We start from the raw sequence: 24,147 nt of genomic DNA, 5'->3' as shown, positions 1-24,147 counted from the left end.
AACGACAATGTTGAATGAATGGAATCAGAGGTGACAGACCATTCCATTATATTAATTGCATTAAGTAAGTTTTCATTATTTACATCATCACGTAACTTTTTATCGGAGGATAAAACGCCAAGTTTACGACAAAAATGACTAACCTTCCAATGTAACAGCCTGTCTCACTTCACGAGATTTAGCTCAACTTTCTTATTCATGTATGGAAGTTGTTGCAAATTTCACATATGGAAACTGCTGTATATTTAGAAAACATTACTGACGTGGTACTCAGAGTTGTTAATCAACTCTTCTGATTTCATCAAAGACTACTGATTTCAGCTGTTTCTTTCAATTTACTGCTCACAAGTTATGTCTGCTTACGGTAAAACAAAATTGTTTCAGATAAATATGCAATGATTATTTTTTCCATAACGGCAGAGGTGCACAAAGTCATATTTACAGCCTAGAGCATAATCTTAACAACTGTCATGATTACAGACAGTCAAACAATATGATGTAACATCTTTCGACTTATTTACTTTAAGTTAAAGTTAAGTATACCTTAGTTTAACCAGACCACTGAGCTGATTAACAGCTCTCCTAGGGCTGGCCCGAAGGATTAGACTTATTTTACGTGGCCAAGAACCAACTGGTTACCTAGCAACTGGACCTACAGCTTATTGTGGAATCCGAACCACATAATACTGAGAAATGAATTTCTATCACCAGAAATAAATTCCTTTAATTCTTCATCGTCCGGCCGGAGACTCGAACTCAGGCCTAGCAGAGTGCTAGCCGAGAACTCTATCGTCTCGTCCAACGAGGAACTGACCTATTTACTTGATGGCCACATTCACGTTAACTCTTTCAACTTAGCCGTTGACTAAAGGCTGCAGTCTGCAGGAGTCACATCAGAGCTGTCATACTGTATAGATGGAGCATAAAATTTCTAGGCCTTTACTGTTACCATAAATACCGATATTTCTGCATTTTGTAAGTCTCATCAATAGCAAACGAACAGTCACCGAGACGCTGGTGTGATGCAGATTTTATAGTATTGTTTGTTAAAATTTGGATTACTATTTCTCAAGTTGTATTTGTTGTAATGTGCTGCTGCCACCAGGGCATCGTTTTCATAAATACAACTAGTTAGTCGGCCAGAAAGGACTTTTGGCCAAAAATTAATACTCCTGACTGATTTTGATAGTTCATGCAAATTTCACAGTTGAGGTCCCTCAGCCCTACTCAACAATAATACAGATCAATTATAAAGGAAGGTCACGCTAAAATGTCCATTTGAGAAAAATTAAAGAGAGAAGTCCGCGAACTGCATATCTTAATCAGCAATGCTAATTATAGAGATATTATATCCTAATCTGACTTTACCTAACCTAGAGGAAGGCGCTTTAAGGTCTTTGTGGGCTCCCTACTCCAGAATATAGAAAATGAATACAAACCCTGCCGATTATACCCCCGTCAACTTCCATAATCCTTTTCCATGGACTGTTTAACTATTTGTTTTCTATAATAATATAAAAATAAAACATCCGGAAAGGAAGCTAAGAAAAAGATATAAATGGGTTGATCATTTGTATTTAGGGGTTGTTATCAAGTGGTCTCTAGCGAACCGAAATAGCTTTGATAATCAGATTGCAGGATCTGGCTCGGGGCTAGAGGGTGCGCTACAAAGCATTCACAGAAAAACCACTTTTCTGGCCCTTGTGCAGCAGAATCCTCAACAAGGTCGCTAGCAATCGATTGGCAGCATAGGTCATATTCGATTCTCATTACCTGCTTTATCGAATGACCTTTCCCTGATACACTTGGTTGCCATCAAACCCAGACTAAACACCAAAGACTTTACAACTTGTGCAAGGTGTCCTTTGCATCTTTTGCAGTGAGCAGTTTTACTAGAAATGATGCCGCCCAATTTTGTCAGTTTCTTTCCGTTCTTATTCAAAAAAAAACTTAGAAAATTCAGCAAATTGAATCGCTTCAATGCTTAGGGACCTTTCAACTAAAACTCCCGCTGCTTGTTCAGTGTCCTCTTCTGTTAATGTTTGGAGAGGTCTAAAATCCAGAAGTTTTATACAGTTCATCGTAAGCAGAAAGCTCTTCATCAACAGACTCCACACACTGACATGAAATTCTTTTTTTACTCAACTGCACATGCATTTCTTCTAATTCAGTTAAAAGTACATATTGCCTCTTGAAATTTATAACTTAAACGGACTGAATTTATGAGATACATAATACTTCATAATACAGATTTAGAGATAAGATAAGTTAACAATTATCTTTGAAAGGAACAGTGTCAAAAGTGCATGTCAACAGTGCAGAACGAAACCATGTCAACAGTGCAGACCTTTTCGTTGTCGAAGATGGACATCTAGTTAATTGAATGAGGCACATTGTTAGGGCAAATTATCACAGAGCCGAACGTTTGCGGCTTGTTGATATTCTTAAACATTTTAACTCTAACTCCTTGTGGCTAATGGAAGGTTCTGTAGCTTAAACCTAGGCTTATGAAACAAAATGTTTCATTGTTATTAAAATGGCAATGTCAAGTAATGACTCGACTCCATGATGACATTTCGAGCCCAAATACCCGACTGAATTGTACCAAGTGCAGCTCTCTGTTCGATTTGTTGACAATGTGGCATCATTCAACAACAGACAGCAATTGTGCACCAACTTTAAAGTTAATTTTTATCCTGTGTTAGCGAAAAGTCATTTATCGTGTCGCAAAACATGCAACTTTATTTGATGCATTCTGCTGACTATTATTTGTATAAAATTATCGTCCTGAAAGAATCATACGCCTTGCAATGAATCATATGAATGAAACATTAATAGTTCTTGTAGTATTTGCCAGTTACAACGAAAGGCGAAGACATTTTACCAGAAAATTTCCAATCTGGTGTTATTTAACAAAGCAGTATGTAAAACATCGACAAAGTATAATTTAGGATTAAATCCGTAAATCAGTGCAACCATTACTGCGCTGCAAATACAACAGGCACTGCAACGCAGCCAGTTACCGGAATATCCTGCCAGCTTTGCGTTTTCAACAGCGTGTAGCGTTCCCAGAGACTTCGAGTACAGTACTTTGTCCTATGGGAGAAACCATCGAGGCAAAGAGAAGTTGACATTAAATTTTGTGCGAGCCCTATTATCTGCCTATCCTGCCCATCCTTCAGTACGACACTGGAGATATGTCCCAATATCCTACCTGGCCAGGGAAGCTAATAAAAAGTTGTAAATGGCAAATGTTGTAATGGCGAAAACTATACACTCATGGCAGCACATTATAAAAGCACTACCTCGTATTAAACTATAATAAATACAGTGATATGAATCAACAAACAAAAGTTATAATTTCTGCACCAGGCCAAATATCTTGGCAGCTATAAATCTGGGAGGAACTCACATAAGCTAGTTTTTTAAAAGGTTGCAGCATTTATTGAAAAAGAATAAAAGTACAGTACAGAGGAGCAGCAGGTGATGAGGCATCTTGTGGAAAAATAGCTAAGCTAATTGATTAACTTTAGGAAAGGAATATCACGACAGCACAAAATAAAAAAAATGCACCAGGTCTAGGCTACAGGTATGTCGCTATAAAAATGGTCAATCAAAACGCTCCAACAGCATCTTTGTAACTGGAATAACTTTAATCAGAAACGAATTAAGGAACTTATACCCTATATATGTTCTTTAACGCCCTCGGAAACGAACAGTCCATATATTCAGAAAAGTACTCGTACTGTTGATTGATAAGTTGGTTGATGCTTTTATGAGTCAGAATACAAATGTCTTTCGCAGCAATTTAACCTAAAATCTCCTTAATATAAATGCAGAATTCAGGATGCTTTTGGTAAGAGTATAAGAGAACGCCCTTTTTAATGCTAACATAAGCCGCAGCCTCACAAATGCACCTGATGTGAATCGGTGATAGTCTGCAGGACGTGATGTTTACATCACTTGAAGTTACTTGACGTTGGAACTTTTCCACAAAAACCTATTTGTCAGACATTTAAAGCAATTCGCTTTTGTTATACCATTATCATTTTAGTTTAAATAACTGATGATAATAACATCCTTATATAGCCTGAAACAACCAGGTTTTACTTGCTTTTTAAGGACAATCACAAATTTCAGACAGGTGGTCTTCTCTAACGAGAACAATTTTTTACAAAATGGACACAAACTTTTCATAATTCGCCACTGCATTTCACTTTGCTCGGATTTGCCAAACATCTAAAACTCTGGACCTCTACACGATGGTCGGCTTGTCATTCAGTCGCTCTCGTTCTATTTTGACCTCTGTCGACGTTTCCTGACCTGTGATGGTTCAGTTTCAGAAAATAAAGGTATGAAGGACTCTGCGTCTGCGCTTCCATACATAAGCCTACGCTTTCGAGACATGAAGCCTTTCGTGTACAACGCGAGAGACAGTCAAGGTCTTAATATCCCTACAACAATTAACATCCGTAAGTGAACTGAAATAATGGGAAAAAGCCGAAGAAAGGTCTAGGTCACTGAGGATTCGGAAAGCTCCTTAGATTTGTCTCGAAAAATTGCGGAGCTTCTCCTTAAGTCAAGGCACAGATTTCTGGATGATCAGCCGTAAGTACCCGCAGCACCACCGGAGAGGAAAAAAACTGATCTTTCGGGAGAGAAAGAATGATCTTCTTCGAAGCAGACTTACTCAGGTTCCTGAGGATGATCCGCCTAATGTGGCAGAATTTACTTCACACTTATTATAGTAGGCTCTCTGGTCATACCCTGCTGAATACCTATCATTTTTCATGATACCGTAAGCTTCACAGACTTGGGACACCTTTCCTTGCGGCAATTCTTTTCTACGCTGGTGAGATAAAAAGAAAAGTTTCGTATATTGCAAGTTTATTGGATATATAAAACAAAGTACCGTAATACAAAACAAAAATAACAAATATAACAAATACTACCCATAAATAGTCGTATGAAGTCAGCAAATCACTCCAGTCAAAACAAATTATATATATATATATATATATATATATATATATATATATATATATATATATATATATATGTGTGTGTATGTATATATATATATATATGTATATATATATATATATATATATATATATATATATATATATATATATATATATATATATATATATATATATATATATATATATATATATATATATATATATATTTATATATATAATATATATATATATATATATATATATATATACATATATATATTCATATATATATATATATATATATATATATATATATATATATATATATATATATATATATATATATATATACATATTAACTGGCTAGGCCTGCTTTTAAAAAAACATTTGATTACACTTTAGCTCTGAATTTCTTCAAATCCTCATGGGTCATGACATACTTACGCTCTTTAAAAAGTGATTTAGAAAACTTAAATAAGACTGCAAACATAATCTAAGGAAAATCCTGATCCCTGATCGTCTTCTATAGAAGAATCTGCCCCACTGTCCCCACTTAAAGCATCCAGGTAAAACTTTCCTCATTCGAATAATTCAAGTGTGAAACCCATCTTAGGTAGCTCACAGTCGGTCACTCAGAACATGCAACCTTTTTCCTGATTGGCACTTGACTGCCTTCATTGAACCGGGTGTGGCACGCAAATATTATTCCACAGTAATGAAATATATTTTTCAAATATTAGATGAAGTGCTGCGTGAACGAAGAATAATGGTTTATATTTCCGTGTGCACGGTGACGTATACTGAAGAAACGGAAGTAACAATCAATTATTCCTTCTCATAAGGAAACAGAAGTACTTATGAGTTATATCTTCTTCGTATAAGTAAATACAATTTTCTAATACTATGTGAGATGAAATAAGAAAACTGAAATAATAACCACAACAAAAAAGTTAGGTAAGATGGCCCGCTTCAAATAATGAGGATAAGTCGTTCCTGTTAATCCTGGAATAGTTACATATCAAAGAAGTGCCAGGTACCAAAAGATTACACATTTTCTCTTTTTTTTTCTCTCTTTTTCTTTTGTCCTGATTTCAGGTCTGTGAAATGAATTTGAAAGTCCAAGTTCATCTGAACGAGTTTTGAAGTTTTATTCACACTGGAAAGAATTTCAAAACATTTTTTACATCAATGCGAGGCCTGACATTCATAGCAAAGGAGTATTGGAATATCCATGGATTTCATTTCTGTTGTGCTTAGAAACGTGCAGAACACTGTAATTATTGCATATATTGATGAGAAACGTGTGAAAACGAGAAATAACTTATGTCAATACTGTTTGCTTTAATAGGTAGAAAAAAAATGTTATAGCTAAATCACTCAGCATTACCAAACGCCATAAAAATCATCCAACTTCTGTCCATTGCTGCTCAAAATTCTTGAGCGAAATAAATATTGTACATGCAAATGATTTAATTTTATCAGCACTATTTAAAAATAGATTTACCAAGTAAACTTGTTTTTTTATCAAAACTGTATGTATCAGATATATATATGATTTATAATTAAAATGACCTCCCAAGCATCTACTAGGTACACTGAAAATATTTAATTTCGTCATGAATAATATTAGTCAAATCAAGTTGACCCAAACTTAGGTACAGTAAAATCGAGTAAATACTGAAGTTATTGGCCTAAAATTCATTAGGGACCAGAGCATTGTGATTTCTCAGTAGAGTAATAATATTCTAGCTACGAAATGTTAAAAATCTGCCAAACCTTACAGAAAGAACCGATAACAGTGACTTAACAGAAACAAAATGACTAAAAAAGTTGAAACTTCTTTTATTTATAAAGAGAAAAAACTTTTCATGAAGGGAGCATAGAGATGGAAATATCACTGCTATTCAAGAAATTACAAATAAATAATCCAGACTTAAGTGAATGTCAACGAAAGTTAATGCCCGACAACTTATGATTTGTAAGGACCACAATTGAACTAGGGACCAAGAAATAAAAATGCCACAATAAATAGAAATGATGAAGAAATAACTGAATCACCCCAATACCCTTAACTTAAATTGAGCACAACGATAACCACAATGATATCAATAGTGTTATTCACTCATTCCGTGTTTTTACTCTATTAATTCGTCATCGCGCATTTTCTTCATCAGTCATTCCCCTGTGTTCCCATTGCTTTCTGGTCATGGAAAACTTTCCGCTAACTTTGGTCGTCTGCGACTTTCCGTTTTCCTAGTGATTTCTAGCAAGAGAATTTTGTGGGCCTTAACTGAGTTAACTGAGAATTTGCAAATTTTGAAGGAGAAACCTATCTATATATATCTCTCTGTCGTTCGGTTGAATTATACTGGTTCTAATAGTAAAGAATCATTCTAAGATATTAATTTTCTGTAATCACATTTATTCGACTCTTTACCGCGCTTCATGTTTTCTCCCAGACTATTTCCAGCCCCTTCATTTGGATTCCATCATTGCCATCCCACTTTTTAACATCAAACCTTTCATTTTCCAGCGTCCTTCTCCTCCCCAAAACATTAGATCGAATGAGCGAAATCCAGAGGGGTAAGATTCATGTCGATCCAGCCCTTGTAGGTGGAGACGCGGGTGAAGATGGCCGGGAGGCCTACGTTGGTGCACAGAGGGAAACCGAAGCTGACCACGCCGATCTGGGTGCACTGCACGCCCGTGCACACAACCAGAGGTCCGCCCGAGTCACCCTGTTGGAAGAGAATATAATATAACGAATGAACAATCTTGGTAACTATGGAATCTAAAACATAAAAAGGATGAAGGGTAGGTTCTCAACATACTCTTTAAGTGAGCAGGTTCTTAGGTTTTTAACTAAAATAAATTACTACAATATTTTCTGGGCTATTGTTTATCATCGATATTTACAAATATGCATGCACGATATGTTCTATTATAGTGCTCCTTCTGCCCGTTAACAGGATGATGCCAGAAGCTAGTCTCATACCCGTTTTTTTAATCTTTGTTGTGACTACCACAGTTGACTAACTACCAGTTGTAAAATTTACCACTTATGTCAACAGGAGCACAATGAAATCGAACCAAGGCCCTCTCAAGTATGCTACCAATCACATCATGAGAACACACACATACATACATATATATATATTTATTATATATATATATATATATATATATATATATATATATATATATATATATATATATACATATATATATATATATATATATATATATATATATATATATATATATATATATATATATATATATATATATATATATATATATATATATATATATATATATATATATATATATATATATATATATATATATATATATATATATATATATATATATATATATATATATATATATATATATATATATATATATATATATATATATATATATATATATATAAATATATCAATACATATATATATATATATATATATATATATATATATATATATAAAACAAGGAGCCCATACAAACGTCAAAATGTGGAAAATAAAGGTTATATTTCAGAGACCAAACTGTCTCTCTCCTAAGGCAAATAGTGAATGAGAAATATTACAGAAAAGCGGTATTTATGCCAGAAGGTCCTTAGGTCAGCCGTTACGTCACTCCAGGAAGATTTTATCTATAATATCTGAATCGCACGCACCTCTTAAAAGATTCATGGTGTTTGTTTAATGAAAGCCGATTCCACCATCTAGCTTTTGAACCGACAATTGCTGCTATAAATTATACGAGGCATATTCCAGTTTATTCTGTGATTATGGTTATTTATGTGTTTAGAAATAGCTGAGTTCTGTGGTCCATACCTAACTGAATATTTATGCTGTATTAATCTCTGGGCGAGTGATTTGCCTGTAAAGCCCATATAAGACTGGTCACAATTGAGGCAAGGGATTTCATAAACTCCTGTGTCTTTTGGGACTGCCTTTTGTTGGACGTTAATCAGGGATTTGGCTAAGGTATTTGGGTAGGTAAAAGCAAAAGGGTTAGAGTTTCCAAGTGTCTGTGTCAACGACTTAATTCTGTCTAAGTGTGGGATTTTTATTTTGTTGTTGGGCACCTCTCTGGTCTTGTAATGGGGGCGGGGGGAAGGTATAAAATAGTGTTTGCTTTGTGGATAGCTTTTTCAATTGTATGGCCAGGGTATTTTGCAAGACCAGAGAGACCCGAACAACAAAATAAAAATCCCACACTTAGACAGAATTAAGTCGTTGACAAAGACACTTGGAAACTCTAACCCTTTTGCTTTTACCTACCCAAATACCTTAGCCAAATCCCTGATTAACGTCCAACAAAAGACAGTCCCAAAAGACACAGGAGTTTACGAAATCCCTTGCCTCGATTGTGACCAATCTTATATCTGCTTCACAAGCAAATCACTCCCCCAGGGATTAATACAGTATAAACGTTCAGTTAGGTACGGACAACAGAACTCAGCTATTTTTAACCACATAAATAACCATAATCACAGAATAAACCAGAATACGCCTCGTATAATTTATAGCAGCAATTGTCTGTTCAAAAGCTAGACGGTGGAATCAGCTTTCATTAACCAAACACCATGAATCTTTTAAGAGGTGTGTAGGATTCAGATATTATAGATAAAATCTTACTCCAACCAGCGATTAAGAATATTAAAGAGAAATTGTCAACTGGAGTGACGTAAGGATCTTCTGGTATAAATACCACCTTACTGTAACTTTTTCTCATTCACTATTTGCCTGAGGAGAGGGACAGTTTGATCTCTGAAATATAGCCTTTATTTTCCACATTTTGGCGTTTGTATGGGCTCCTTATATTTGATGGAATTGTGTTTTAACAGAAAATATTTCACAGTCATATATATATATATATATATATATATATATATATATATATATATATATATATATATATATATATATATATATATATATATATATATATATATATATATATATATATATATATATAATATAAACATATGTATATATGTATGCATGTACAGTATGTGTGTGCATGTGTGAGTATGCTTGTGTGTATGAGTGTGTGATTTAAAGAAGGTATTTAATGAAAGACGGGGAAAAGTTAGGCAAGACTTGAGGGACGCAAGTATATCTTTGAACAAACACTAAATATAAAGAAATGCTGTCTGAAAAGAGTGCATTTTTGGGTCGATGGAGTGAGTATTTTGAGGATTTGTTGAATGTGAAAAACAGAGGGAGAAATAACACAAGAGTCGAAGGAGCTAGGGTAAGTTTGAGAACGCCTGTGGAAGTTACAGCTGAGGAAGTGAGGGGCACTCAAGTGGCTGAGAAAAAACAGACACTAGTAGTTAATGGGATTACGAGGTGAGATGTTGCAGTACGGTGGTGAAAGTCTTATTGAGTGGCTGACTTGGTATATAAAGTATGTATAGATGACGGAAAGGTTACAAAGGGATGGGTAAGAGAAATAAGCTCTCCTCTGTATTAGGGTAAAGGTGACTGAGGAGACCATGAGTTCTAGAGACATAATTTTGCTTACTATACCAGGGAAGGTGTATGGTAGGATTTTGATTGAGAAGATAAGACGGATGAACGAAGGTCTGCACGGGAAGAACAGTGTGGATTTAGATAGGGAAGAGGGCGTTTGGATCAAGCTTTTTCTAAATCTGTGAGAAATCTGAAAGTGAATGGAAAAAGCTGTATGGGTGTACATGAAACTTGATGTAGCTTATAATAAAATTGAAAGAGAGTCAAAGAGGAGTGTGTTGAGGGTATATCATATACAATGTAAACTGCTGAGTCAATGAAAGGTTTTATGATGGAAATGAAGTATGAGTTAGAGTATGCAATTGTGAGCATGACTGGTCAGGTGTATAAATGGAACTGAACTAAAACGAAGGTATGTTATACCTCCTAGGTTATTTAATATTTTGCTGATGTGGAGTGATGCAAGAAGTCAAAGGATGGACTGCAAATGTAGGTGCAAAGTTGTGGGATGAGATGTTACAGTACTCACTGGGGAAAGTAATGAGAAACTGAAGAGATTATTGACAAACTGGATGTTGCCATGGAGCGTGGAAAAATAAAAGAAATAGATGTTATAAGAATCTGGATGTAAAGATTATGGATCATGGTAAGATGAGAGAAGAGGTGAGCTACAGCATAAAAGAAGCAAGATTGAGAGAAAGCTTAGAGTGTCTCTGGAAACCAAGCAGGGATCGATGAAAGTAAGGTGGAAGCTGAAAAAATGGATTACTGACATAGCATCTGCTGTATAAGAAGTGAAAGGGTGACATATGTATTGAAACATGGGAGTGTTGAAAGGGTTATTGTAGGTGCAACAATGAATCAGGATACTATGGAATGGTTCGGTCATGTGGAAAGAATGGAGGATGATAGGTTGGTGAAACGAATTTACCATTTAGAAGTGTTGGAAGAAAGGAGAGCATGACCTAGAAAAGGACAGATAGAAGAAGTGAAAGAAACATTGGAGAGATGAGGCCACAACACACAAGAAGCGAGAGTGGTTGTGAGATAAGTGGTGAATAGCTTATTATGTGCAGGGAGTTTGATCCACTACTGGTGAGTCTTCTAAGTAGGTGCGTGAAGTTTTCTGCACAGACGGTTCATCCATGATTCATGAAGTTAAAGTAATATATATATTATATATATATATATATATATATATATATATATATATATATATATATATATATATATATATATATATATATATATATATATATATTAGCAATGACTAGAGTATTTAACTTAGATAAACAGGAAAACATTGGTAACTGAACTTCGACCACTACTCTCATGTCAGGGTAATAAAAAGAACATCCTTTATAAAAGTTAAAAAACGCCCAAGAGTTTATAAAACACATCCGAAAATCGTGTCAAAGAGAACGCATCCCTGGGCGAGTCTTCTGGCATTTCGGTCAGATTACCTCCATCAAATTTTCATCCCTTTGCCATTTTGACATTAGTCGGAGAAGAGCTAATGGAATTTGTGTTTAATTATACTGCTGTCATGGTCCACTACACAACAAGGCAAACCCACATCTTAGTAAACGATTTCTATATACGTTTGTTCAGGAATAGACTGAATGTGGGAAATCTCATTGCATCATTCACCTCGTATAGGTTTCCTTTGTCCGTGCAGCATCCCTTGACTATTTCGTGAGGATTCAGAATTGCATTTTTGTTGTCGCAATCAAAGTGCAGTCCACGACGATCTATCTCATATTTCTTTGTCAATGCGGAGTTGAGGATATTTAGCGCTTTCGTAACGTTCTGGATTACAAAAAAGTTACTAAAAAGTTACTGTTCCAAAGACATTGTAATAAGATCATCATATCCATCATGACCGTCATCTATACCGTTGCAATAAATGAGTTACTAGATGCTGTACTTCCTGAAGTCATTAGTAAATGAGAAATATGAAAAAGAAGCAAATTTTGCTCGCTATTATTATTATTATTATTATTATTATTATTATTATTATTATTATTATTATTATTATTATTATTATTATGAATCTGAAAGCTTACATCGACAATTGCCTAAGCTTTCGACTCCTGAAGTAACTATCAAACAGTCCAGGAGGTTGGAAGTCTTAGAAAAATAAAATGAAATTCAGTCAAAAGCAAGTAAGAAAACGAAACACCAAAAAAGTACAAAAATATTGAATTTTAGCAAAAGGAGTTAAAATCGACTCGAAGCACGTACAAAAGCCGAACAAGGCAACAGGAAAATAAAATTCGAAAACTGTTCGAGGGAAAAGATTCAGTCCCTATTTAAGGCGGGTTTTCTGGTCGAAGACAACTTCTTTTTCTTCGAAGAGAACCTGAGACAATAAATTGAGTTACTGGGAATGGGCATTCCCATTTCGTCATCTTTTGCGTAGGTTTATATGTCAGACTACAAGTCCAATTGGAGAGCAGATGGAAGACACTTAGATAATTTAATTTTTTTTTAATTACTTAGATTCAAGGCACACAAAAATATAACTGACAATGGAAAGAAGGAAATAAAAAACCTTCCTTTCTCGCATCTCGCATCTCGCGACAAAAGGATGATTATAAACAGCTTGATGTATCAGTCGGTCGAAAACCAAAAGACACATGTTTGGGAACTAATTCATTGAGGGCGTGTTCTGAGAAATCTGAAAATAATATTATTATGGCTTTCTTACACAGAGTCTTTCCCCATCTTGTATACGTATTCATAGAGAAAATACTTTTTAAAGCATTACTTTCATGAATATGGTTTTAATGAAAATATCTTTTGTAGTTTCGTAAAAGAAAAATTAACAGTAAACCTACCGTAAAATTTAAAACCCGGGAACTTGAGAGAAAAAATGTGTGCGTAGAATTCTGTACATTTCATTTGTATGCAATGAACTTTTAGCGAAAAGAAAAGTTTATTTTCGAAGCACTCTCCTTGAATGAGTATGAAGCTAGATTTTTGTAAGAACGGCAAAATTGGGTCAATATTTTAGAGCTGGAGAACTGACCAGCCTCGTTATGTTCGTCCATCGTTTTCCATTCGTTCGTTCCAAACGCAGTTTGGTTTACGCGAGATCTTCAATAAAAAAACTGATGCTGCGAGTAGATGAACACTGAGCTGTCATTTCCAAAACTGCACAGTAGCTGTAAGAGCTTTTCGTTCGGCCATCCTTTTATTGTTTAGGAAAATACATCAATTTTTGTCGGAATGATTTCATAACCTTATCAAAACAGACTCTCGTGAAGAATTGAGATCACAGTCCATTTTTATTAAACTTAATATCGGGTGCGGGTGTCTTTGTTTGTTTCTTTGTTTGACTATTAGGCTTTACGGTGACAAGTGAATCCAGATAATGAGAAGAATTCGAGAAGTTAAAAGGTCACTGTGGCTATCACAAATGGTCTTTGACCAGTTTGAGATGTGGGAAATGGATTGCCATGGAGACAGAAACTACCATAACGAAACGGTTTTCTGGATATGAGGATATAAAAACTAAGTATAGCTTAAAGGTCAGTCAACCGAATGGAAATAAATGCCAGGAATTAATTTAGGCATCTGGAAGGAAGACTCTCTAACCATTACTTCAACTACGACAGTTTCTTCAATCATTAAGAATGTAGCAATATGGCACGAGCGTGCTTGTTATACATGCGCGCGCGCACAGACACAAACACACACACACATTACATATATATATATTATATATATATATATATATATATATATATATATATATATATATATATATATATATATATATACTGTATATATATATATATATATATATATATACACACACACACATGCAAGTGTGCATACGTGTCAAAATTTCATTTGCAATGAACGTTGCACCAAGGACGCAAATGCGCTGCCAACTGTAAACAGCACGGACCTCGATAACTTCACTGAAATCCATTTCAAGAATGGCTCAGGTAAAGTATCTAGGGATCTTTTATTCCTGAGATGGAAGGAGCGAGATGACGGCCAGTGGATGGAAAGACCTAAAATTCATACGGAAGGGACCGGGGCTGAAGGTGGACCATACGGGAATTTAAACTTATGCAGTATTGTACAATGGGAGAGTGGAGGTAATGCATTGCACGTCTAATCCTGGAGTAGGAAAACTGAAGTACAGATGTTAATAACGATGATAAGGATTTTCAGATGACAATAATTCGATGTTTTATTATAATTTCAATATCTTTGATCGCAGCATCTTCTACTATTACAATTTCCAATCACAGGGATCCAGCCTTTCCAGGGTATTGAAGACTGGAATATAGCGGCGGTACTTTACTGTCAGGGAAAAGGTCAACGCATAACAAATGGTCTGCTACATCATCATACGATGCTGACGTCACGAGCGTAAGTCACGAACGTCCAACAAAATCAATGAGCAAGTTCGAGAGGAGAGGCGACACGGGATCGCGCTTCTCTTCCCAGTAGGAATGACGACGGCGACATTTCTGCGATGATGACGCCGTGGCCTCCCGGGCTGAGACGTTTAGGATTCCTGGCCAAGTAATCGCTGAGATATTGGGATCATAAAGCTTTCCTCGTGTTCTTTTATTCTCTAACAATTCCTGATAGAATCATGATGCCACAATACTTCAGTTGTTTGAAAATTCGAAAAATGAAATAAACGAATGAGATAATGCTAATTCTTTTTGACCCACATCAAATATACTTGCCTTGTCAAATGGCGAGGTTTCCTACATAAAAACAAATTTACTTAAAAAATCAGTGAATCTTTCTTCGGACATTTTGCTAAAGCATAGTGAGGTGAAAAGAATATAAAAGAAATAAGTCTTATAAAAATTAAAGTTGGGAAATATGGTTCTCAAAGATCCCTTTGTTACCTGGGGTCTAGGTTAACCGTACTACACCTAATAACCTAATGCTGATACTCTAAGAGCTAGCAAAGGAAAGAATCCCTATGGAACGCCCTAATTCTTACCCTCCTATATTATTTACAGTCTTCCCTGGGAATGATTATGATGATGTTGAGGATCATGACTTGATGTTAATCAAATCTAGCAAGAAGCAAGTGATCCGATTCAAGTGCTGATGTACAAAGTAAAAGCACGTGGTGGCTTTAACTAATAGCAAACGAGATAAACTATAATATATATAATATACTAGCTGACCAACCTGGTGGTGCCCAGGAAAACTCTGAATGACAGTCTATGTGTAGGGGAGGGAAAAGGGAAAGGGGATGGAGATGAGGAGGGAAGGGGAGGGGAAGGTGCAGGGAAAGGAGAAAGGAGAGGGGGAGGGTTTGTATTGACAGTCCGACTGATGGTTCTACTTGTTTCATACTAACATTCACCCTTTGAACAGTCGTGGGTGAACATACAGGTATTACTGTGGTGACGGTCTCTTTTATCCTGGTATTACTGTGCTGTCTGTCCCTTTAATCCAGGCATTACTCCGATGATTGTCCATTTTATCCAGATATTACTGTGGTGACTGTCCTTTTATCCAGGTATTGCTGTTCTGTCTGCCCCTTTTATCCAGGTATTGCTGTTCTGTCTGCCCCTTTTACCCAGGTATTACTGTGGTGACTGTCTCTTTTACCCAGGTATTACTGTGGTGACTGTCCCCTTTATCTATGTATTAATGTGGTGATTGTCCCTTTTACCCAAGTATTACTGTGGTAACTGTCCCTTTTACCCAGGTATTACTATTCTGTCTGTCCCCTTTAACCAAGTATTACTGAGCTGTCTGTCCCCTTTAACCAGGTATTACTATTCTGTCTGTCCCCTTTAACGAGGCATTACTGTAATTTCTGTCCCATTTATCCAGGTATTACTATTCTGTATGGCCCCTTTAACCAGGTATTACTGTAATTTCTGTCCCTTTTACCCAGGTATTACTATGCTGTCTGTCCCCTTTAACCAAGTATTACTGTGCTGTCTGTCCCCTTTAACCAGGTATTACAGTACTGTCTGTTCCTGTTATCCAGATATTACTGTGGTAGCTGTCCCTTTTATCCAGGTATTACTATTTTGTCTGTCCCTTTTGACCAGGTGTTACTGTGCTGTCTGTCCCTTTTAGCCAGGTATTACTGTTCTGTCTGTCCCTTTTATCCAGACATTACTGTGGTAGCTGTCCCTTTGACCCAGGTATTACTATTCTGTCTGTCCCCTTTAGCCAGGTATTACTGTGGTGACTGTCCATTTTATCTAGGTATTACTGTGGTGACTGTCCCTTTTATCCTGGTTTTACTGTGGTGACTGTCCCTTTTATGCAGATATCACTATTATGTCTGTCCACTTTAACAAGGTATTACTGTACTCTCTGTCCCTTTTATCCAGGTATTACTATGCTGTCTGTGCTCTTTAACCAGGTATTACTGTATTGTTGGTCCCCATTATCCAGGTATTACTGTGGTGACTGTCCCTTTTATTCAGGTATTACTATACTGTCTGTCCCTTTAACCAGGAATTACTGTACTGTCTGTCCCTTTTAGCCAGATATTACTATGCTGTCTGTCCCTTTTATCCATGTATTACTGTGGTAACTGTCTCCTTTATCCAGGTACTACTGTAGTGACTGTCCATTTTATCTAGGTATCACAGTGGTGGCTGTCCCTTTTATCTGGATATTACTATGCTGTCTATCCCCTTTAACAAGGTATAACTGTGCTGTTTGCCTCCTTTATCCAGGCATTACTGTACTGTCTGTCCCATTTATTCAGGTATTCCTGCGTGACTGTCCCTTTCATCTAGATATTAATGTGGTGACTGTCCCTTTATCCAGTTATTACTGTACTGTCTGTCCCCTTTATCCACATGTTACTGTGGTGACTGTCCCTTTTATCCAGATATTAAGGTGGTGACTGTCCCTTTTATCCGGTTATTATTGTACTGTCTGTCCCTTTTATCCAGGTATTACTGTGGTGACTGACCCTTTTATCCAGAAACTACTGTGGTGACTGAAAAGCATTTTTAATAATATATTTCTATGGTCTCGAGTACATGAAATGAGGTATGATAATCCCGTAGAGTTTATTTACCACATAAGTTAAAAAAGGAAGGGGGAAGGTGAAAGGGGTTGGGGTACGGGTTTGAAACCTACCCTATTATCTAAGTTGGGTCAAATGATGGCTATTTGCCAAATTTTGTCTAGATCGGTCAAGCTGTTCAGATTTCTGTATTGCACAAATATACAAACAAACATGCAAACATACAAACATTCACTTTTATACATAGGTTATATATATGTATATATGTGTATGTATATATATATATATATATATATATATATATATATATATATATATATATATATATATACCAAACATCTTTTCCCTTTTTTGGAGTGGGTGGCATCAGAAGGGCGAGAGATAGTCTGCAAACAAAGTTGTTCCCAGCAATCATAAACCAAGCACTATATCACTATTCTGGGTGAATATGATAATAGAAAAATCAACACACAATCATGTGTGGAACAGAAATCAATTTCTGACTCACATCGGGCCACTGCTGAGTTGGGAAGTTGGTTAAAACTCACTGGTATGCTAGGCAGTGAGCCTGCCCAGGTGAAAGCCTTAGGCATTGTGGTACTTAGGTTCCAACTTCTTTGATGACTTGTATAGTTCAGTTGGCAGCGCCATTGCCTTTCAGTTGAGGACCTGGGATCGATCCTGATATGAGTCAGAAATTTGAATATATATATATATATATATATATATATATATATATATATATATATATATAATATATATGTGTGTGTGTGTGTGGTATGTGTGTATATAAGTATATGTATATATATATATATATATATATATATATATATATATATATATATATATATATATATATATATATATATATATATATATATATATATATATATATATATATATATATATGTATGTATATATTGGTAAAGATGCTACAAGGAACTGGCTGCTCTACAGCTTATTTATCCAAGGAATCCTATATGAATTCTGGCAAGTCAATGGATAGGTTTGTGGGGTCCGGATGTGTCGCCGGGACCCTCAGAGCATCCTCGCTTCAAAACAAAATCTACATGACGCACCAAGTACTCTCAGGAAACTCAGATCCAGCGCTCCTGATTCAAACGATCTACAGTATTGTGCATTTTTCAGAAGATACTTTATGTCCTTGTTAGAACTGTAATTATGAATGTATGTAAGGCACTGCAAGCTTTCCAGCCATATGTATTTGAAACCTCTTCCTAAATCTTATATAGAATTGTTAGCCATTCTTCAGGTGTGAGAAAACACATCGGACTGTATACAGACGTCCCCCTGCTTTTCCTTAATGTCAAATGCTACTTTTAAGCTCGCAAGAGTTCTTGACCTGTAAAAGATTTTGTGTTAAAAAATCAGAATACCTTGAATCTGCCTCTTACTCGCCGCCTCGTTATAGGCTATCCCTAAGTCAAAATTGGAGAGATAAAGCAAAAAGGAAATCAGTTCAAGATATATGAAGTGGATGTCTTGGCCGTTTGTGAATCAGTGCGCTGCAAATAATTTGGGAATTGCAGTTACTCCTTTCCCACAAAATGACATTCATAAATACTTTTGCACTTCTCCAGAATGAAGTCATACAAAGTAAATAGATTATTTAGCTATGAATCGAGAAGGCAAAACAACACAGAGGGATGTTAGGAGATGCAGAAGGACAGATGTTGGCAGTGATCACCAACTTGTCATTGCCAAACTTCAGCTGAAATAAAAAGCCCCAAACAAAACAGTTGGCAGTGTCAAGGTTTGAGACAGTAGAGCTTCTTGAAGATGAACATCGACAGGATTTTGTAAATGAATGCCAGAATAGATTTGCAGCTCTAAATACCATATTTGAGGAGAAGCACACAATCCATGAGGACTGGTTTAACTCCGATTTTCCGGAAAAGAAATACTGGGTAACAAGATGGAAACCTTAGATATAAGACGAGACCTAGGATACAACAAAGGACAGACGAACTCAAATGGTACACGAAGACAAATTTCAGGGATGAGATGAAGAACGCAGAGTAGAATGTGTTAAGTACACAAAACTAGGCAGGAAGTGAACGAAGATCAAGAATATATAACAACGGATATTTGGATAAGTAAGGTGATGATGCTGACAAACTCATGAGTTCATGGAGTGATACTGGTGTTAAGGAAGCCCAGATGAAATTGGAAATTACCTGTCAGAAGGAAGAAAGACAATGCTTGGTGGAACGGTGTTGTGCAGCCATGAATGACAGATATGAAACGGATTTGACGGATACACCAGGCGAGAAGGGTGAGCTGAATGTGCTTTGGAATGAATTCACAGGTTTTCAAGTGGAATCGATAATAAAAAAACCGATCATTAAATGAGGGTTTATAATGAAGCAGCCGTACGGATAATTTTAGCTGAAACTGAAAAGACAAGGTGGATCCTAACTAAACTGTCTTGCAGAATATTGCCGTGAAGAAACAAAACGCCCCATAATATTTGATTGGATGGAAGTCACAGCTAAGATTCTATCGCCGGTTAGAATGAAATTTTTTAGTATGCTTATGCTATCGTCTAAAGGCCGGAGAAAGAAACTGACAAAACGCTAAGATAAGAAAAAGGTGTTTTCAGCAAAGGCAGGAGTTGCACAGATAAATATTCGTGTAAAGGCATTGGGCAGAAATGTATGGAATTTAAAATTCTCCTCTGATGGTTTTCGTTCATTACGAAATGGCACATGACAGCCTCCGCAGGCCAATATTATGGAAGGTTTTGCGTCAGCAAGGCATATCCATTACATGTTTAAATGTGCACATTAAACATATACATTAAACATGTACAGCTGATTACAACTATCCATGAACTAAATAAATGCAAAGATTAATCTAATGGGTCTTGTTGAGTGAACTTGCAGTGAATAGAGAGGTGGTACATGGGGATGTTATTTCACCTTTGCTGTTGGAAGCAACGATAGAAACGTGAGAGACACATTCAGATACTGCTTTGTAATCAGCAAAACATCACGAGATTTGTAAACTTTGCTTGATAGGACACATCATATATCTAGAGAGATTTCACTCAAAATGAAACTAGGAAAAACAAAAACAATAAGGACAGAGCATGCACAATGAGGTTGAATCTTCCAAATATTTAGGAACAGTGATATCCAGTACAGGTTCTCTCGAGTTGTAATTCAGTGAAATACTAAAATAAAACTAATCAAACAACGGGCAGATTGAGAAGACTTGGAAATCAAATTGATTAAAATTGTATATGAAAGATTACGGACACGAACCGAAGTACGACATTAAAACTTATCTAAAAGAGGTTCTCAGCTTGAGAGTAAAGCTTTAAGAATGGTAGGAGTCAGATGTGAGAAATTATACCATACGGGAAATTACGGAAGTTCCATATGTAAACGATGGAAGGGAGACAGAGATGGCTTGGTCAAGTTCTCCGCATACCCTATAGGAAGGAAATCTGCCCACGCACGGTTTTTATTTTTTATTCCAAAATGCAAACACGATTAGGAGGTATATGCGTAAATAGAGTACTGCCATGACTGTTGGAGAGTTTTGTGATTGAGAGAATAACTTACTTTGAAACTGAACATGGGTTATAGGGAAAATGGCAGAGAAAAGGCGCATACAATTAGAAAAAGCCACGCAGTATGATTAAAATTTTTTGTTGTTACATGTATACGAGATGTAATAGAAATACATTATTCATTTTATCCGGTTACCCAAAATGAAACAGATTAAAATTCCAATTCATATATCTACAAGGTGACTCACAAACATGAGTGTATGTGCCTGTATCCATGTACATACGCAAATATAAGTCTACAGATTAGTTTCATACACACGCACAAATATTAGAACTACGCACACGTGCATGCTTGATATACATATATTTACATTTCATTCATGCCAGCTTCCTCTACATTTACAGTTTTTGCAGCTCATTTTCCATTTTCCTTGAGGGTGTAATTTCTCTGTTCAAAATGCATAGCCTGAAACATGTAGCCTACGGCAATGAGCAAGATAAGTTACCACATCACTCGGCAAAGGCATAACGTCTACAATACAAACAGATAGCTTTTGGACATCACCTTTACTACAATAGGTTTTAGATCATTTTCGCCATGAAGACATTTGAACGTATTTTCCATGGTTTTTAATTGTTCCAAAAATGTCATTGATGTTTTTTTTCTAACTTAACCTTTTCTCTGCTAATTGTGTTATGTGCATGTTTTCTCCTGCTGATAAAAATGCTCCAATGAAATATTATGAAGGAAATTTATGAACAATAAAGCCTCCAAAATAATCTGGACCTTCTTCTTCTATTTCTTCCTCAAAAGAATCCCAGTTATCTGGTAAGAAAAACAGCAGTGCTGAAAGGCTACATTACCCTTGAAGAGATTCATTATCATCATCAACAAAGAAATAAGAAAAAACAAGCTGCTGAACTGTTGCCTTCACAGTTGCCATCAGTATCATGACGTGATCTCAAATAAGTCTTAACAGAAAATATGGAGTCATATATATATTTATATATATATATATATATATATATATATATATATATATATATATAAAATGATATTTTTAAAAAACTAAATTCATATACTATATAGAAAGTTATGCTATATATATATATATATATATATATATATATATATATATATATATATATATATATATATATATATATATATATATATATAAGATATATATATATATATATATCGGGGAACAACTGTCTCCCTGTACAAGAGTTGTATATTGTAATGCTTTCTTCATATTTTATTAGATTTCTGTTTTAACAGAAAATATGTCACAGTTATATATATATATAAATATATATATATATATATATATATATATATATATATAATATATATATATAGTTATATATAATCTATATATATATATATATATATATATATATTATAAATCTATATATATATTATATACATATATATATTATATATAGAAAAATATATCATATAATAATTGCATATATATTTGTAATGTATGAACAAGCTTTTGTATATATAAATGCAAAAAACCAATGTACTTATTTCTCGAGTTGAACTTGCAAGCACAAAACCAACTACTGGATAGCATGATTGTTGCAATATCATCCATGAGGGTCTGTGGAAAAAGTCTTGGTCACATCTTCCAAGTCTTTGCCTAAATTGCTTGATATAGTAAAGAAAGAATTCAATTTTTCGTACCTATTAACTTAGTCTGGAACATTTTTTTGCTAGCCCGTGACAAACGGGAACATGCTACCAGCACCCATCACCTGTTTCACAGAAGCATCAGGCTGAGTCGTCTTCTAAAATGAGATAGCTCCCTCATGGGATCAAGTTATGATACTGATGGCAACTCTGAAGGCAACAATTCATCAGCTTGTTTTTCTTATTTCTTTACTGATATATATATATATATATATATATATATATATATATATATATATATATATATATATATATATATATATATATATATTTATATAATATAATATATATACATATATAACTTATATGTAATTTTTATTAATGGTTTTTTCGCCTAACAAAAAAATAAAATAATAGAGTAAATAGCTATAAGCAGATATGAATGTCAATACGGGATGCTCAGGTAGCGACAATTTTTTTACCGAAAGCAAGATTTCATAACACGGATATGTGGGGTTAAATCTCACTATGTTCCTAGTGATGATGTGAGTTGGTTAAGACCTGAACAGGTCTGTGAAAGCAATGAAGGCGTTAAAGTGATTGTTATTAAAGACTTGCGTGTAATTTGGTTCCATACTTGGTAATCTTCACCAAGAACCACTAAGAGTAGGCTATACACGTCATTGTTAAAAATTGCTTGACAATCCGCATGACTGACGTGAAATTTTGCATCCATAAAACTCTTTCTTTACCTATGTCTGCTTATATATACACATTTCATCAATAAAGTACGTTTTCAATACAATACAGTGTAAAACATGTCTGTACAGAATTGCATGCAAGTTAGCGTAAGCGGCCCACGATTTTACGTTTAGGCATAAGTAAGCACAAAAGTCGTGCATACCAGAGAGTTTTTGAAGAAAGCAAGGAAAAAGAATGCAAGATTAGTCAAATAGGTGCCCTATGCTTTTATGTTTAGGTATAAGTAACCATTAATATTGTGGATCACATAAAGTTTTATTTTATACTTTTTAGTGCATTTTGAAATAAATGTGGTTTTGAAAAACCTTTTATTAGTTTTCTTTGTGATTTGTTAGTGTTTGACTGTTGAATAAGCATTGCTTACATCACCGAGTGACTGAACTGATTGCTGAGTCCCATCCTCGTTAGTTTGCACGGTCGTTACGAAAGTGTCCGAATCTACGGTCCCAACACTGCATGTTTCACACCTAAGAAAACATAATCCCTTGGCTAGATGTTTCTGCATACTACACGACGATAAAATTGCAATAGTATTTAATTTTGTAACAATTTTTTTTTGTACTATTGCATTGTCACCGACTTTGACGATGTTCACTAAATCTGGTCGAAATCGGTTTGGTAGAAGTGGGTCAAAAATCAGTTGCAAGTTTTGACCCAGACAGACAGACGAACAAACAGACAGACACAGAAGTCAAGTTAAATAAAAAAAATTTAAAAATTTCTTTTAATCACGCTTTTATTAAAATTTACTAAAGAGTAAAAAA

The 24,147-nt window shown here is 35.2% G+C and overlaps 1 pseudogene; it reads right to left on the bottom strand.

Annotated features, from left to right (window-relative positions):
* Positions 1-7,376: 7,376 nt before the first annotated feature.
* LOC136847465 (serine protease filzig-like) overlaps positions 7,377-24,147 on the bottom strand; it is a 79,014-nt pseudogene continuing 62,243 nt past the window's right edge.

Source organism: Macrobrachium rosenbergii, chromosome 16 (assembly GCF_040412425.1).
Source record: "Macrobrachium rosenbergii isolate ZJJX-2024 chromosome 16, ASM4041242v1, whole genome shotgun sequence".
NCBI lineage: Eukaryota > Metazoa > Arthropoda > Malacostraca > Decapoda > Palaemonidae > Macrobrachium > Macrobrachium rosenbergii.
This window is presented reverse-complemented; position numbering and strand designations above follow the sequence as displayed.